We start from the raw sequence: 16,800 nt of genomic DNA on the forward strand, positions 1-16,800 counted from the left end.
TTATGAAAAGGAAATTCTCAAAGATGATACATTCTTAATTTGTGAATTTGAGCACAAATCAGTAAAAGATGCTTTAGACAATGAAGATTGGATTCAGGTAATGAACGAGGAAAATGAATAGATTGAGAAGGACAATACTTAGACTCTAGTGCCAAGACCTAAAGACAAAAAAGTTATTAGAACAAAATGGGTGTTTAGAAACAAAATCAATGAAATTGGTGAAGTAACAAGAAATAAAGAAAGACTAGTATGCAAAGGATGTGCTCAAGAAGGAGTTGATTATGGAAAAACTTTTTCTCCTGCGGCAAGACTTGAAGGAGTCAGAACTCTATTTGCATATTCAGCCTACAAGAATTTCGAGGTATATCAAATGGATGTCAAAACTACATTTTTGAATGATATACTTGAGGAAGAAGTATACATTGAACAACTTGAAGGAATTATAAATCCAGACAAGAAGAATATGGTATATAAATTGAAAAAAGCTCTTTATGGATTGAAACAAGCCCCAAGAGCATGGTATGAAAGACTACATAATTATTTGGTGAAGATTGGTTTTGAAAGGAAAAATGATAATGGTAATTTATATTTGAAAAATGGTAAGAACAATGAAGTAATGTTATCTAAAATATTTGTTGATGACATTATATTTGGAGGAAGAGAATCATTTTGTAAATCATTTGCTAATGAAATGAAGAAGGAATTTGAAATGTCTATGTTTTGTGGAATCAAATTCTTTGTTCGATTACAAGTATGTCAAATAAACTTTGGTATTTTCATTACTCAATCCAAATACATCAAGGAGATAATAAAGACTTTTGGGATGGAAGATTCAAGACCAGTGAGCACACCTATATCTACAGGACATAAGCTATCTAAGAATGATGAATTTGGTGATGTGAACTAGACATTATACAGATCCATTATTGGAAATTACAATATGTTGTTCATAGTAAACTTGATATTGCATTAGCATTTGGGATAGTTACTAGATTTTCAACAAATCCTAAGGATAATCACATGATGGCAATAAAAAGGATAATGAGATATCTAAAACGTACATAAGACTACGGATTGTATTACAAGAGAAGTGATAGATTTGAATTGAAGGTATTCACTTACTCTAATTGGGAAGAAAATATTGATGACAAAAAAAACACTAGTGGAGGTGCATTCTTTCTAGGAAAGATATTGGTGTCATGAACAAGAAAGAAATAGAATTGTATTTCCCAACCATTAGTTGAAGCCAAGCATGTGGCAGTTGTAGTGAACTATTCAAACATTGTGTGGATAAAGAAATTACTTAAAGGAATGAAAGAAGAAATTATAGATCTAGTAGTTATCTATTGTTATAACACAAGTGCTATTAACATCTCAAAGAATCTAGTGATGCACACTAAGACAAAGCATATTGCTATCAAGTATCACTACTTGAGGGAACTAGTTCAAGACAAAGAAGTGAAGTTAGAATATGTGCACACCAAAGAACAAATTGCTGACATATTCACTAAAGCCTAAAAGATGCTCATGAATATCTTAGAGGTAAATTAAGGGTGACTCCCCTAAATAATGCAACTTAAGGAGAAAAGGTGCATTGCATCAAATGTGCTAATTAGAATATCTTACACATTGATGCAAAATAGCTCTACTTTGGAAAATTCTTAAGGTAGAACATCAAATACAACATTACAAATCAGTAATAGATAGACAATGGGAATCAGTAAGACATGCAAATATCTACATAATTCAGATGTATGAAGAGATTGAAGCTAAGAAAGCTATGTGTCTTTGGTATTGTTGTCAAAGAGGGAGAGATATACAAAAGTGATAGATTTATTACTAAAGGAAAAATGTATCCAAGAGGGAGATCTATTACCTCACCTCAGAGGAAGCAAATAAATAAAGAGAATAAGAATGAAACTAAGGATAATGATCCCTCATGGTAGTGAAATATTTTGGATTGTATGGTAGCAAAGTAAGATACATTGAGAGTAAGATATTGAGATGTTGACATCAATATCAAAGAGAGAGATTGTTGGAAACTTATAATTGGAATAATTGTTGTTTTGTCATTAATGTAAAGTCTAATGATAAGACATATTTCTACTTAATCTAGATGTCATATCTATTTGATTGATGAAGAGGATTTGAGAAATTTCTCATAACAATAGCACCTGGAGGAAAGGTTGGGTTATGAAAAGGAAACTACAATGGACATTTGATTAGTTATACTTCGATAAGACAAAGTGATTATTTATATCAAGAATGTAAAGTAAGTCGAGCAATAGAGTAAAAGGTTAAGGGATGTTGAGTGATGCTAGTGTCAACCAAGCTATAGTAAGTGGCAAGCAAATCTAGTGTTGATCAAGTATCAGTATTGACTGAGCAAGATAGTTGATGCTGAGCTAGAAGTTTTATAGTGACTGAGTGATCAAGTGATGATCGAGTGTCAAAACTTAGTAATTGTTGAGTATAAGTGTTGTGAATAAATTTGGGGAACTCAGTTAATTTCTTGGGAGATGTAAACCATGTTGAAGATAAGATTGATGAGTTGGATCATTAAATTCAAAGTGAGGATTAGGCATGATACCTATGATCTAATTTGATGGATGAGAAGACTCTAGAAAAGAAGGAAGATAAACATACACAATGAACCTGATAAACCAAATCATAAACCCTAAGATCTACAGTGATCATGGAAAATTGCAAAGCAAGACTTACCTATTCAAAGAGGTATAGATCCAAACTTAAAGGGAGGTGTACAGAGGAAGGTGAATCAGAGATGCATAAGGGTGAATACAAGTGTGTAAGGGTGAAAGTGAAGCAAAAGGAGATTGCTTGTACAGATGCTACTAATATTGATAAGTGTATTTGAGTAGATGGCTTAAGTTTTGTAGAAAGAAGAAGATTTATTGCTTGAAGGGTTGCCAAGAAAATTAAGAATAGAGATGAAAATGGGGAGCTTATTAGTTAATCAACACATGAACCGAACAGTTATCTAAAACTACAAAGTGAGTTGTAAACATACAGATCAAAATCCTATAGTTTTCTTTCTAATCATTGTAAATAATTTGTATTCAAATCCTTTTAATAGATGTTTACCTACTAGTCATTTGAAGGAATTAACAGTCTATGTAAATCCTTTAACAAGGTGACATTCTAAGTGGAATGATCAAAATCTTCTAATAAGGCCACTCCTAAGAGGGTGATTAAATCCTTTAACTAGGTCACATTTAATAGTGTGTATTGTAACCTTTAATATGGTTGGCTCCTAATAGAGCTTGTTTTGAAAGAGTAAAAAAGTAGAGACATGTTGCTAGTGGTTTTTCCCAAATTGGGTTTCTATGTAAAAATTCTAGTGTCAAACTTGTTTTGAATTCTTTATATGTTTTACATTTGATAAGATTTACATTCAGCAAAGTATTTTAAGTTATAGGACAATAATTTCATTAGTATAGTAGAGACCAAGCAACAATAGCATAAGCAGAACAATGAATGTTTTGATGTTTAATTGTTCAAATGGTACTAATGGACCTTGAGTAACAAATTCAGCCCCTCCTCCCCCCCCCCACCTCTCAGTTTTTGTAAACATTTCTAACAAAACTGTAAAACTGAAATAGATCTAACTTTGCATCACATCTATAAGCATAAATCTAAAAACATAACACAAAGATTTTGTTACCCAGAAACCCTCGAAGGTGAAGGTAAAATTGGGGTGGGGATGACACCCACAAATCTTCACTACTACAACAATAAAGTGTGCATGTTAGGGCTATAATGTTTTCATCACTTCTGATATTTTACCCAGTGAGGGCTCTACCCTTAGGAGCTTACAAGACTATTAGGTCTACCCTTGTTTAAAGGATTTAAAACGTACAATGAAGTAAGCACTCTATTAGGATATTTAAATAAGTTTGTTAAAAATACTTTGTTAAGAGATTTACCCAAATTACACTTGTTAAAATGTCTCAGTACCTTATCCTTTAGTTAGCACTCAGTTGCCAGATTATGGATCTTCTCTTTACTTGATTAATTTGATCTCCTAATCTGATATATTATGTTTTTCCCTTCACTATTACATTGCGCTATTGGATCTCTTTTTTTTATCATCAAACTTAACCTTCCTCCCTATATCATTAAACTTCTCACACATACATGATCATCCTTATAATTTTAGGGTTTGAACCCTTCTTAAATAACCAACTAGAGTAGGTTCTAGATCATGATCAATGATCCAAAGTTCTCCCTTTTTCAACTTAGTCCTAATTTTATTATTGGTTACTCTACATTCCTAGGGATTGATGTCCTCTAACAAAATGCATAATTACCTCCTTAGTTTTCTCCATAATCCAAAAAACTCACATAGAAGTTAGCTAAAATAGTTTACATAAGTGTTTGTGTCATCACAAACACATATGTCAAAATTGATTTAATTTGTAATTGAATATCTTAACGCTCATTCATAACTAATATATATGTTGTCCCTCATCTTCTATATGCTCGACAACAACTGACTCATTCATAATATATTATCTCTGCTTTTCTCAGCTTTCTTCATTTTTACTAGGCATATACTATGACTCGATCAATACTAGGGTGCTTGAAAACCTTAGACTTTCTTAGCTTGTATTGAAATATAAAAAAGTTCATGAATACTCATCCTTTATTAGGTGGCTCAATCCTAGTGATGACCGATGAACTTTTCCTAGAAAATGACTAAGTGTTAGATGCTAATAGGCAACAATGCTTAGAGATCAATAATATCCCCCTTTGACATGAGTGACAAAAACACTTTTTAACATTTCATTACAAAATAGCACTCCCCCTAAGGCTATGATTTAGTCTCCAAAAGACTATATACATCATACGTACATGTCTCTCCAAAAATGAATATTCTTACCTTTTATCTGTGATATCTAATATTTCATTTGCCTTTGTAGAGCTCGTATTTCCCCTTTTTAGTATGTGTGATGATTATTATTTCCCCCTTATTTTTGACACTTATGGTGTTGGGTTGTAGGGGTCAAACTGCACTTATCCAAAAATGATTTGTGATTCTCTAAAATTACCTCTAATCCATGATTCCTACATTTTATAATAGATTCCATACCTTGAATCCAGATTTCTAGTTGAGCTACTAGATCAACTATATTGTTTGCAATAGAGAGATACATATCTCTCTTGACTAAGTCCTTAGCAGCTGACAATTCGTTCTTCGTAACCTCTAAATGAGGTAGTAACGTGGTTGAATAGAAATCAATTTTGTTCTAATGTTGCTATATCTAGCCATAAACTTGGCTAACCTTACTTGAGAAAAAGTCAATTTATGGAATTTATGAGAGCTTGAACTTCCATCCTTGCTCAAAGAATGTGCACATGCCTTCACATCTACTTAAAATTTATCAATTGATTGTTGATTCTCTATGGTGAATGACTCAACATCACAAAGCTTTATATACAAGGAATGAATGTTCTTCAAAATACCTTCTAACATAGTTACAAGGTTTGAAATCTCAACCTATTTTATTGTAATTTCTATTGAGACTTTCTCTAAAACATTGTGCTCAAACTTTTTCTTAGACCATTTCATCAGTTTCTCACTAGTCTCTATATCCTCATTATTAACCTTATCAACAATATGAACTAATTGTTCAAAAATTGGTGCTTTCCCATTTACATTTTGAATCTCAAATGCATCTACAAAAGTTTCCTTTATATCCTGTAATACCTACTTTTTCTTGAACTCTCTTCTTAGTTGCACTTGCTTTGTCTTCCTACTCACTAACACTTGCAAAACTTTTATTTTTCAAGCGTCATAGTTCCAAGGTCATACTTGGGAAGTTTAATGACCTCACCTAAAGTCACTAGAGTCTCAGATGACTCAATCTTCTTCTCTATTAACTGTGACCTTGGGGTGTTAACACTTGGTAGTGTGATTTGCAATTGTGTCCCTTTAGCACTCAGTCCTAATGTTTTTTTTCTTGTAGAAGTTCTATGTTGAGTAGGTATAACCTATTGGAAAGGTGTAACAATTGATGCTTCAATAGAGATAGGAACAACACTTGGAAACTACATGAGGGATTGGATAGCCTCTTGCTCTTTTAGTTTCCTGGTCTCTATAGGCTTTGGTTGTTCATCCTCCTTTGCTCTCTCAATATGATGTCCTAAGGAAATAGTTGCAGATTGATTTGCTTGACCTTTTTTATCTCCTTCATCATTGTAAATTACAAGATTAGCCATAGGAGGTGGATTTTTAATCAATATTAAAGCTTTTCCCTACTCCTAAACACTTACATATTTTTTCTTATTGTCAACTATGACTGATGTAATTTGAGAATTATCAGTTGGGGTATTCATAGTTGATGCACTATCAATTTGTGAGAAGTCCTACATTTGTATTAATATTGGATTGGTGCATGGAAGAATAGTGTTTGAGGTTTGAAGTGCTACACTTTTTAGTTCTTCCTCAATCAAAACATTTAGACTTTCTTGTTTCTCTTCAGGGATATCTTCTATAGTGACAACATCTTGTTGTTCATTCTCTTCTTCATTTCTACTTATATGTTCTTCCAGGTTGTATGGCTCATCATAATCTTCTTGGTTATCTAGCTCTATTGCATCTTTTCCTTCTTCCTTCTCCTTTTTTGCTAATGGAAGTAACAACCCAATTGCTTTCTTCCATATTAAAACACTTTCCTATAAAACATCATCTGCTTTATTCCTCAAAATTTTTTAAGCCCTTGTCATTGGTATAAATTTCTTTTCAAAATATCTTAGGGGAATAGACATATGGGTCTTTCCTAATTCTAGCATTGTTTGGGCTAATTTAGTCTCTCTTATTTGTCTCTTCGTGGATAATGTCCACTTCCATTTTCCATCTAGTTTATTGTATAAATCTTTAGGAATGCCTTTAACTAACTCTATAGGTGTATACTTAAATTTTGTCATCATATCTATCATATCCTTTTCAATTTTCTCTTGATTTTCCTTATCTAAAGAATCGTAATGAATATGTTTGAAGCTTATGAGTCCTATTGAATTTGTAATGTTCTTACATACCTAGTCAATGTCCATGGGAGGTTTTCAGGGAATAATTTGAAGTTTGCTCAAATCATCTAAATTATTTTTCTCACCTTCATCTTCCCCATCATTAGGCATGACAACTAACTTCTTTCTAGGCTTCTTCTTTAGACTTTGCTCGGTCCATTTTGCAACTTGCTTCTCTTTGGTGTATCTTTTCCCTTACTTGGATTGGATGATTTTACTATGCTTCTCTTTGTTTCAAAAACTATAGGTAGTGCTAATTTTGATCCTCTTTTCATTACTATCCTTCTTTTGGGTTCAAGAGGAGGAGGGGTAATAGCTTTCTTCACATTCTTCTTTAATTCCTTCGTCACCTTGGGATCCACTATCACATTTTAATTTAATTTTTTTGCCTTGGGCTCAGCAACCACTAGTTCTTTTCCTTTTGATTCTTCATCTTCTTCTTTTGATTCCTCATCTTCTCCCTTCTGTTCTATTATCTACAGAGGTCCTTTGCCAAGTTTTCCCTTAAGATCAACTATCATCTTTTTCCTTTTTCTATCCATCTTGGGCGCTTTAGTCTGCATCATTATTTTTATCTTGGCTGACTCATAATTGTTGAAAGGCTCAACATTCTTTTTAATTCTTTAGATAACAAGGCAATAACAACTATATTGATTTTATATACATTCACTTCATATTGCATCAGCCTTAACGATGCAACCTTTGGTAGTGCATCTTGTGCATATGTATAACTAGTGTCCATCATGAAACAAATATCTTCATAGTAATGGTCAACAACTAATTGTGGAATCCTCAATCTATTTTCATCTTTCTTTTAAATTATTCAAAATAACCATCCTTAATGGTTTCAAAATTTTCACCTAATTGTTCAATAAAAACATTCATTTTCTCAGTTATGGGTTTGATCATATCCCACACTACAGTTCCAATAGTTGTAAATAAATTTTGTACACAAAAAAATATACAAACCAATAGTGACCCAAACTTACATGATGTGTTATTTTCATTCCTTGTCGCTCTAAGATTCTCTGCTAGTTGTGTCAACGGTAGCTCGACAAGGTCATAACTATGGTCTTTATTTACAATCTTATAACCTAGGTCCACTATTATACATGGAACATTGTTTAGTTGGCTTGACTGATAGAGCTTGTGTGTAATCACACATACAATAAATTCAAAAATAATATCATTAATGTCATCTATTGTCATTCCACTTGGCCTTCATTTTCTCTTCAATAACATTTTTCGCTACAAGCCTCATTGCCTTCACTTGTCTCAACCTTCACATACAATTTTGTTCACAAAACTTTCTAGTGCAAGAGTACCTAGGAATTTCGCTTCTCCCTATTCAAATCTTGGATTTTAAGTGGTCTTATCCAAGCCATTGAATAATAAGGACTTAGAAAATTCCATAAAGTGTGTTTAAGTAGATTAGGAGGGGTTGGCAAGAGTTGTTAAGTTGTCTTTAACATTTGGACTCAAAGAGGACATTGTTGAGTAAATGTTCCTCAGAGTGGAAAAATGGTCAAAGGGGTTGACCATGACTACAAATAGGTGGAATATAGTAAAATTTCCTTACTTAGTCCTAAGGGATCAAACCGGACACAGTTGGGGTAGTAGGAAGAATTAGAAGGCAAAAAGCAAAAAGTTGCTCATGACAACATTGACAACTTTTGTGCAACTTTGCACATATGAGTTATTTGGTATTTTTTACAACTACCACATGTTTAGGAGGCTTATATAAGGCCATTCCATGCCCAAGACAAGGGTGGGAAATAATATTGTATGAAGGCATAGTGTGTTAATAGCAATTTTTCAAGTAACTTACCACAGTACAATTGGAAACTACTCCTCTAGACTCCTATGGATTGAGCTAGTGGTTTTTATAGTATGTATAGTTAGTTCTTATTATTTTCTTACTAAATCCATTCTTGGTTTTTTAAATTATTTAATTTTGATATGAGTTAAAATGTGTTCTTGATTTGACCACTCTGTTGGTTTGTATAAGCTAGTTGTGAAAATATGGCTCTAACTTGACTTCCAATGGTTGAATCCTCATGGCCACTTGGAATCAAGTAGAGAACTTTAAATACATTGTAAATATGCAATTTTGTGGTATATGGAGTGGGATAGTTATTTTTACCACCAAGCCCTAAGCGAGCCCTGGTGTGCCTAGTAAGGTAACTTGGTGATTGCAAGAGCAAACAGATGGAGAAGGTGGATTGGTTTGTGCCAATAAATTTGTGATTTGTGTAGCCCATAAGGTGAAGGGGGATAGGACTGAATTTGGGTAGGGGTTGAACCCATTTGGTCAGTTTAATCCTCTAGAAACAAACTGACTACGTCAAACCCCTAAAACCCTTTAAAATAGGGTCATTTTGGTATGGTGTTATTTAGATGAGGGGTCCTAAACTAGTTGAATCTTGGAGGTTTACCAAAAGGGTATTAGGATCCTAAGTTAGTTTTTGGGCTTGTTAAGGAGTTTGGGAAGTTAAGGATCAAATTCTCTATTAGGAGACCTGGTTAGGGGCAAAAAAGGCTACAAGGCCAAATAGTGGATTTAAAGAGATTGTTAATGAGTGGAAGCATATGGCCACCAAGAAAACCACAAGACCCTTGGAAAGAGTCAGTACTTAAGCCTTGAATACTCACTTGGTCAGAGAAAGTCTTAATTTCTTGAAATAATAAGTTGGACAACTACAATGCATGGGTGTATTTGCAAGGGTAGAAGAGTAAATTAAATTGATTGGTAAGGATCATAGAGTAAGAGGTATAGGAGAGATATTATCCCTTGGATTATGGTAAAGAAAGAGACTCTGAGAAGCCAAGAGAGAGTGGGCCTAGTGTACACCTAAAGAAAGAGTGGTTTAGGTCTTGGTGGTTGGATCCTCCCCATCACTTTCTTTCCATCACTCAGTCTTTATTGCTATTACATGCTTAGCTCAGTCAACATATCAACTTGGTTCTAAATGGGAACTTGACTCAGAGAAATACTTAGTCGCTATAGACATAAATACTAATACTTGGCATCTATTATGTATATGGTTTCTTTTTCCCTAATATTTCCTCATATATGTCCTAGTGCATCTAAATTCATGTAGATATGGACTTTCAACATATCTTCTATTAGGTACCAGTATATAATTTATCATTTAAGTGTATAGTTCCTCACATACCTTCTTCTTAGTTAGCAGTGGTGCAATCACCTGATCCATTGGATTAGGTGACCTCAGCTTCACTTTATCCACTACTTCCATATTCTACCTTCTTTCTTTGGTTTTGATTCAACTCATTCCTTGTTTTTTGTGCATCAATTTTTCTTTTTCCTTTGATGTGTTCATTTCTTGGTGTTGGTGCTCAGGTTCTGCAGTTCTTGTTGACATGTCCAACCTTGTGACAACTAAAGAAAACTAAGCTTCCATTTAACCATTTCTTGTAATTTCCTCTAAAATATGACCTAATAAAATTTTATGTAATGTGACCATATTCTCCACAATAACAACAACTACACCATGTGTCAGAATCCTAGTTATGAGAATTACCTTTCTTAGGTGCATGATCTTGCTTCTTGGATGTCCAGTTAGATTTTCCCTTGAATCTGCATTCTTGATCCTTGTGTTCATACTTCTAGTGATTGTAGCAATATCCTTCAAATCTAGGTGCAATAGGTGTATCACTTGCCTTTTTCCTACATTCATGTGTGTGTTGTTCTTATTTCTTGTAGTCAAAGCAATGTCCATTGAATGTTGGTTTAGAATTTTTCTTACCAATCTTGCTTCTGTAAATGTTTTTTTTGTGTCCCATTTTACCACAATGATGACATGTATGTTTTCCTTTTGAATTTTCATTTCTTTTCTCTCCACTCTTGGATGATTCTCCTTCTTCAGTGGATGAAGAATTCTTTATATGTCATAATATAGAGGTGTCATTGGATGACCTTGGTGATCTAATCAGCTCTTCAAAGTATCTTATAGCTTCACTAGGTTTGTCCATCCTCTCCATTAGTTCCTTTTCATATCTTAATTCATTTCTAAATTGATCACTTTGTGATCTCAGATTTGCAATATCTATGTCCTTTATGTCTAGTTCCTGATTTACAAGTAGCAATTGATTCATCATGTCCAGCTAGTTTTTTGTGAGATTTTGCACATCAGATGTCCTTTCATCAAGTCTAGTAACCATATGTCGCTTGTCTTTTTTCCATGAATTTTTCTTCTTCATATCTCTTTTTTTGTTTAGTCACTTCACATAGTCTCACTGATTGGATTTCATGTTCTCTCTTCAATCCTTTAAGTTCTTCAATCATAATAGTATTCCTCTCTAATAGATATTCTATTGTTGCATCACTTTTACTAGAATTACCATCTTCAAACTTTCCTTTAGTATCCACCTCTTAATAGAATGTATCATTTTGTTGAATAGCCATCTCCTTTCTTTTCTTCAAGCATTTCTTCAACTCTTCTCTTGCTGCTTCAAGTTACTGTAGTGTGATATGGATGTCAAACATCTAATTTTCAATGATTTTTCCTAATTTGTAAGCCTTCATTTCCAAGATCTTAACTCTTAGGTTGTTAGACTTACTCTAAGAGAACAAAGCTCTAATACCAATTATTGGAATTCTTATTGGGGAGTAAGATACTAAGAGGGGAGTGAATCAAGATTTACAAAAACTTTTAACTCTTTAAAACAAAATAAGTGTATTCACCATTTACCCATCTCATATCTAGATCATTTACCATATCCACATACTATCAAATTTAATAGATCTAACTATGCATCATACCCATAAACATAACACAAAGATTTGGTTACCTAGAAACCCTCCAAGGTGAAGGTAAAATTGGGGTAGGGATGACACCCATAAATCTTCACTATCACAACAATAAAGTGTGCTTGTTAAGGCTACAATGTTTTGATCACTTTTGGTGATCTACCCCATGAGGAGTTTGCTCTATTAGGAGTTTACAAGATTTTTAGGTCTACTTTGATTAAAGGATTTAAAACTTACAATGAAGTAAGCACTCTATTAGAAGATTTAAATAGGTTTGTTAAAACCACTCTGTTAAAAGATTTACCCTGATCCACTTGTTAAAATGTCTTAGTACCTTATCCTTCAGTTAGCCCTCTATTGCTAGATTATGGATCTTCTTTTTCCTTGATTGATTTAATCTCCTAATCTAATGTATTATGTTCTTCCCTTCACTACTAGGTTGTTATGTTTGATCTCTATTTTTTATCATCAAAATTAGCCTTCCTCACTCTTTCCTCAACCTTCTCATGCATATATGATCATCCTTATGATTTTATTGCTTGAACCCTTCTTAAATAGACAACTAGAGAAGGTTTTAGATCATGATCAATGATCCAGAGTTCTCCCTTTTTCCACTTAGTCCTTCAAATTTTCTAATTGGTTACTCTATCTTCCTAGGTATTGATGTCCTTTGACAAAACACATAATTACCTCCTTAGTTGTCTCCATAATCCAAAAAACTCACATAGAAGTTGGCCAAAATGGTTTACATAAGTGTTTGTGCCATCACAAACACATATGTCAAAATTGGTTTACTCGACACTTGATATCTCAATGCTCGATCATAATTGATATAAATGGTGTCCCTTAGCTTTTTTATGCTTGGCACTAACTGACTCATTCGACATATACTATCTCTACTTTTCTCAGTTTCCTTTATCTTTACTTGGCATATACTACAACTCAGTCAATACTGGGGTTCTCAATAACCTTAGAATTTCTCGACTTGTATTGAAATATAAACAATTCCATGAATACTCAACCTTCATTGGGTGGCTAAGTTGAAATGATAACTAACTAAATTTCCCTAGAAAATGAGTAAGTGTTGGATACTAATAGGAAACAAGGCTTAGAGATCAAAAATTAATTCCAATCCTCATCGAAATATTTTCTCCACGGCATGTTCCTTATCACTCCACCATCCAAATACATCCCAGTCAGCATAAAATCAAACTCTGAGAGGTCAAAGACATTAGATCCATCTCCTTGTGTAGACTCCATCCATCCCTTCTAATCTGTGGACTCCTCAAGTTGAATTAGTTATTCTAGAATAAAAGGAGGTGTCTAGGTTGCACACCTCCATATGTCCTCTTATGCGGCCCTAGTTGACTAGGTTCTCCTATTAAGTGGGAGATATTCAATCTTTTCCCCTTTTTCTTCCTCTTTTGCCTCAAGTATGGTCTCTGGAGCTAAGGTTCTCTTTTCTTCTTTAGCTTCTTACTCTTATCTCCTATTACAATTGTCTTGATCCTATCTCTCTTGAGTACTAATGGAGAGGCTTTTGCTTATGTTAGGTTATTTATGGGTGGATCCTAAGCTTCTTCTCCCTAAACTAGTGCTTCTTTAATCTAATCCTCTTCTAGTTGGGCCTCCTCTTCCTATACTAGCTTCTTTCTTTTCTTCCACTTGACTTTATTGCTACGAAAGTAGGCCACTTTTAGCTCATGCTTGTAAATTTTTCCTAGTTGTACTAAGGACTTTTCCTAGTAAGTTGAAATAGTGATGTATTTCATAAAAATGTAACAAAGGAATAAACAATAAGAAACTAAAGCCTATTCCTACATGTTCATGCAAACCTCAAATATGAAATACAATATGTATATGGTGAAGACATGAAATCAAAAGAGTACAAACTTATTCAAAATAGTACTAATACAAACCTCACAAAATCACCAAGTTGTTGATGATTTCATTGTTGTGGGATGTGGTTGCTTACAAATCCTATAGCATAACAATGGGCTAGATAGCGCTTCATGGAAATGAGGAGAGGACTCTCCTTTTATAGGAAATGAGATGAAATAGATGGTTGAGATTCAATGCAAGATGAAGGGCTAGGATTTCTCAGGATTAGTGAGGTGTCCATGAGGTGGAGGCCAAGTGGACTCCATGTGGATTAGGGTTTTTGACCATTCAAAGGGGGGAAGATGCTCACACATGTGTGAGCAACCTTTGATGTGATAGGTCAATGATAGGTGTAAGAGGTGTGAGAAACATGACTTCTCACACATGTGTGAGACACCTTGATTCTCATGTGAAGGGGGACAAATGTGTAAGAGGTGTGGAAGGCATGAGGGGTGTGGGAAGTATAAGTGTTCTCACACATGTGTGAGCACACACTTAGGATTAAAAGTGTATTAGCAAGGTGATTAGGAAAAAGTAAGTGGGATTAAGTAGTGGGTAGGTTTAGAAGGATGGGTTAGATTAGGAAAGTGAGGTTGGGTGAGGGTTAAAGTTAGGAGCCATGTGCTCGAATAGGTTTAAATTTAATATTTAATTCCAAAAGGGATTAAAAGGGATTAATTAAGTAAATGAAGTGATTTAATTAATTAAAGTGAATGGGTTAGGATGCAAGTAGGGTGGGAGATAGGCTAGGATTTAAATAAACCTAAGTTCATTTAAATCAAGGAAAGACGAATATAATTAAATGAATGTAAATTTATTTAATTAAAGGTAGGGTAATTAAATAAATAATAAATATCTATTTAATTGGTCATGAAATAGGTATTTGGACAATTTTAGGTGTCTACAAGTGACTTTGGTTCATTTTCCTTTCTTGGGCCTAGTTGTAGCATGTAATGTCAGCATGTTAAGAATTGGCTCCAAGTGAAAAGGCTTCCTTACCCAATCTCTAATCAGTTGAATGGAATGCCTAGCCCTTTTTTATATATCATCATTCTCCTCTCAGCCAATCTCAAGATTCATTATAGGCCTCTCGAAGATCCTATCCTTGTTACATAGTGGGTCCAACACATCTGGGGTATCTCTATTCTATAACTTCAAAGGGATGTGCAAATTAAGACCTCTTTCTACAAGTTGTAGAATCATCCTACAATAGTTTCTAATTCAAAGATCATAGTCATCTACATAGTTCATCCAGTGATCTTCTATGAAGGCATCAGGTATGAATTACTTCCCTATAAGATGTTTGACCATCCCAATGTTGTCAAAGTAGGGGTGAGCTACATCATCTAAGGGATATTAATGTAGATCATATGTGGTTATATCCTTCTTTTGTTTTACCTCAAAACCTCCACTGGTAATGGTCCATACCCATGCCTTCTTATGTTTATTTATGACCCAGTCATAGGCTGATGTCAATTGCCTAGCTATCTCCACTAATATCAATATGTCTGATGGATAGCAAGGAAGCTTCTTTGGACATAGGAGGTTCCCTACCACCTGGATATATGTGAATGTGTTGAACTGAATGAAATAAGAACCCACTTGTACTACTCAGGTGATAGCCTCCACATACAATCTCTTTGCATAATCCCCTTCAATGAACTGAATTATAGCAAAGATGAAACCATCATTCACTAGACTATACTCTGGGCTCTTGAATGGAAGCTTCTTTCATACCAATTGAGGGTATATATATGACCATGCTTTGGCTTCCCGCATGCTTCCTTTCTTTACCAACCCTGGATAATCAGTTGACCTAGTTGCCAGAAGGTAGACCACATAGGAAGTCATGTAGAATGGGGGTCATACTTCACTAAAATAAGTTGTTCATCTAAGTTATTACTGATGATGGTAGCCTAGTTAATCGATAACCCCCTCCTCTTGATGGTTTCAATGAAATAAATCATCCATGTTTCAAGATGACTAGCTACAAGGAGTTTTCTTAGAAGCATGATACCATAGCCAATATCATCTATCATCTACCCCCAGGTCATGTCAACCTTTCTACCTCTTCTATTAGTAGAGGTTCAAAAATAAAGTACTGCTCTTGCACTATGCCTTTTGTCTCATGTTTGTGATCCATGTACCACATGTCTACTATTTCATATGTTATCTTCTAGAATTGGTCTACAAGTGGTAGGTAGAAAATCTTCTCTATATTATCAGAATGTATGTCCAAAGCCATCTCCCATGTAATTCTTCTTACCACCTTCTCCTCTGGCATGTAATGATGGGTTGGTGCCATGATCAACTTTAAAGATTGGATAAACAAGGGATGGGAATCCGTGTTTACTAACCCGCTTAGGATAAGTTATGAGATTGTCTCTAATCTATCCCTTGGTTTTTTGCACAAAACCATAAATTCATTCCAATCAATATGCCCCATTTCTATGTCTCAGACTTTTGAATGCTTATCCATAAATTGTGATTTCTTTGGCACTCCTTGGAACTTGAAGGTGGCTAGTTTGGACATTATCTTTGTCACCATAGATGATGATGATTTCATTTTAACATGCATGAAAGACACATGTCAGTATACCCATGGTGAAAGATTAAGAAGAACACTGATCAACACAACTCAACTTGCAAAAACTAACATAAATTGGCAAAAGAAGATCAAAAACTGATAAACTTGACAAAAAGGGTCAAAAAGTGCACATGTACACATTGAACACCATGTGCACCTTTACATGTGTGCTAGGTATGCATGGTGTGCATCATGACCTTTTGATGTCAAATGCACATTGTAAAATAGTGCTTGTGCATCGCCTCAATGGGTTGTGTAGTTATTTATGTGCATGTTGCACACATGTCACACATAGTGCACCCCTCTATTGGTGCACATGTGCATATGTGTACATATGCATAGTGATAATTACCTTAGCTAATGGGTGGAAGCTAGTGATAATTGCAAGGATGCAGATGTTTGAAGGTGCAAAGATGCAATGTCAAAGTCTCCAAGATGCATAATGAACACAATGCGGGGGGTCCTATATTTATACACGTGTGAGGAGCTAAGGGTGCACATAATGCACCTTTGA

The sequence above is a fragment of the Cupressus sempervirens genome, chromosome 3 (genome assembly GCF_028749045.1).
Source record: "Cupressus sempervirens isolate cs-2001-9-10 chromosome 3, ASM2874904v1, whole genome shotgun sequence".
NCBI lineage: Eukaryota > Viridiplantae > Streptophyta > Pinopsida > Cupressales > Cupressaceae > Cupressus > Cupressus sempervirens.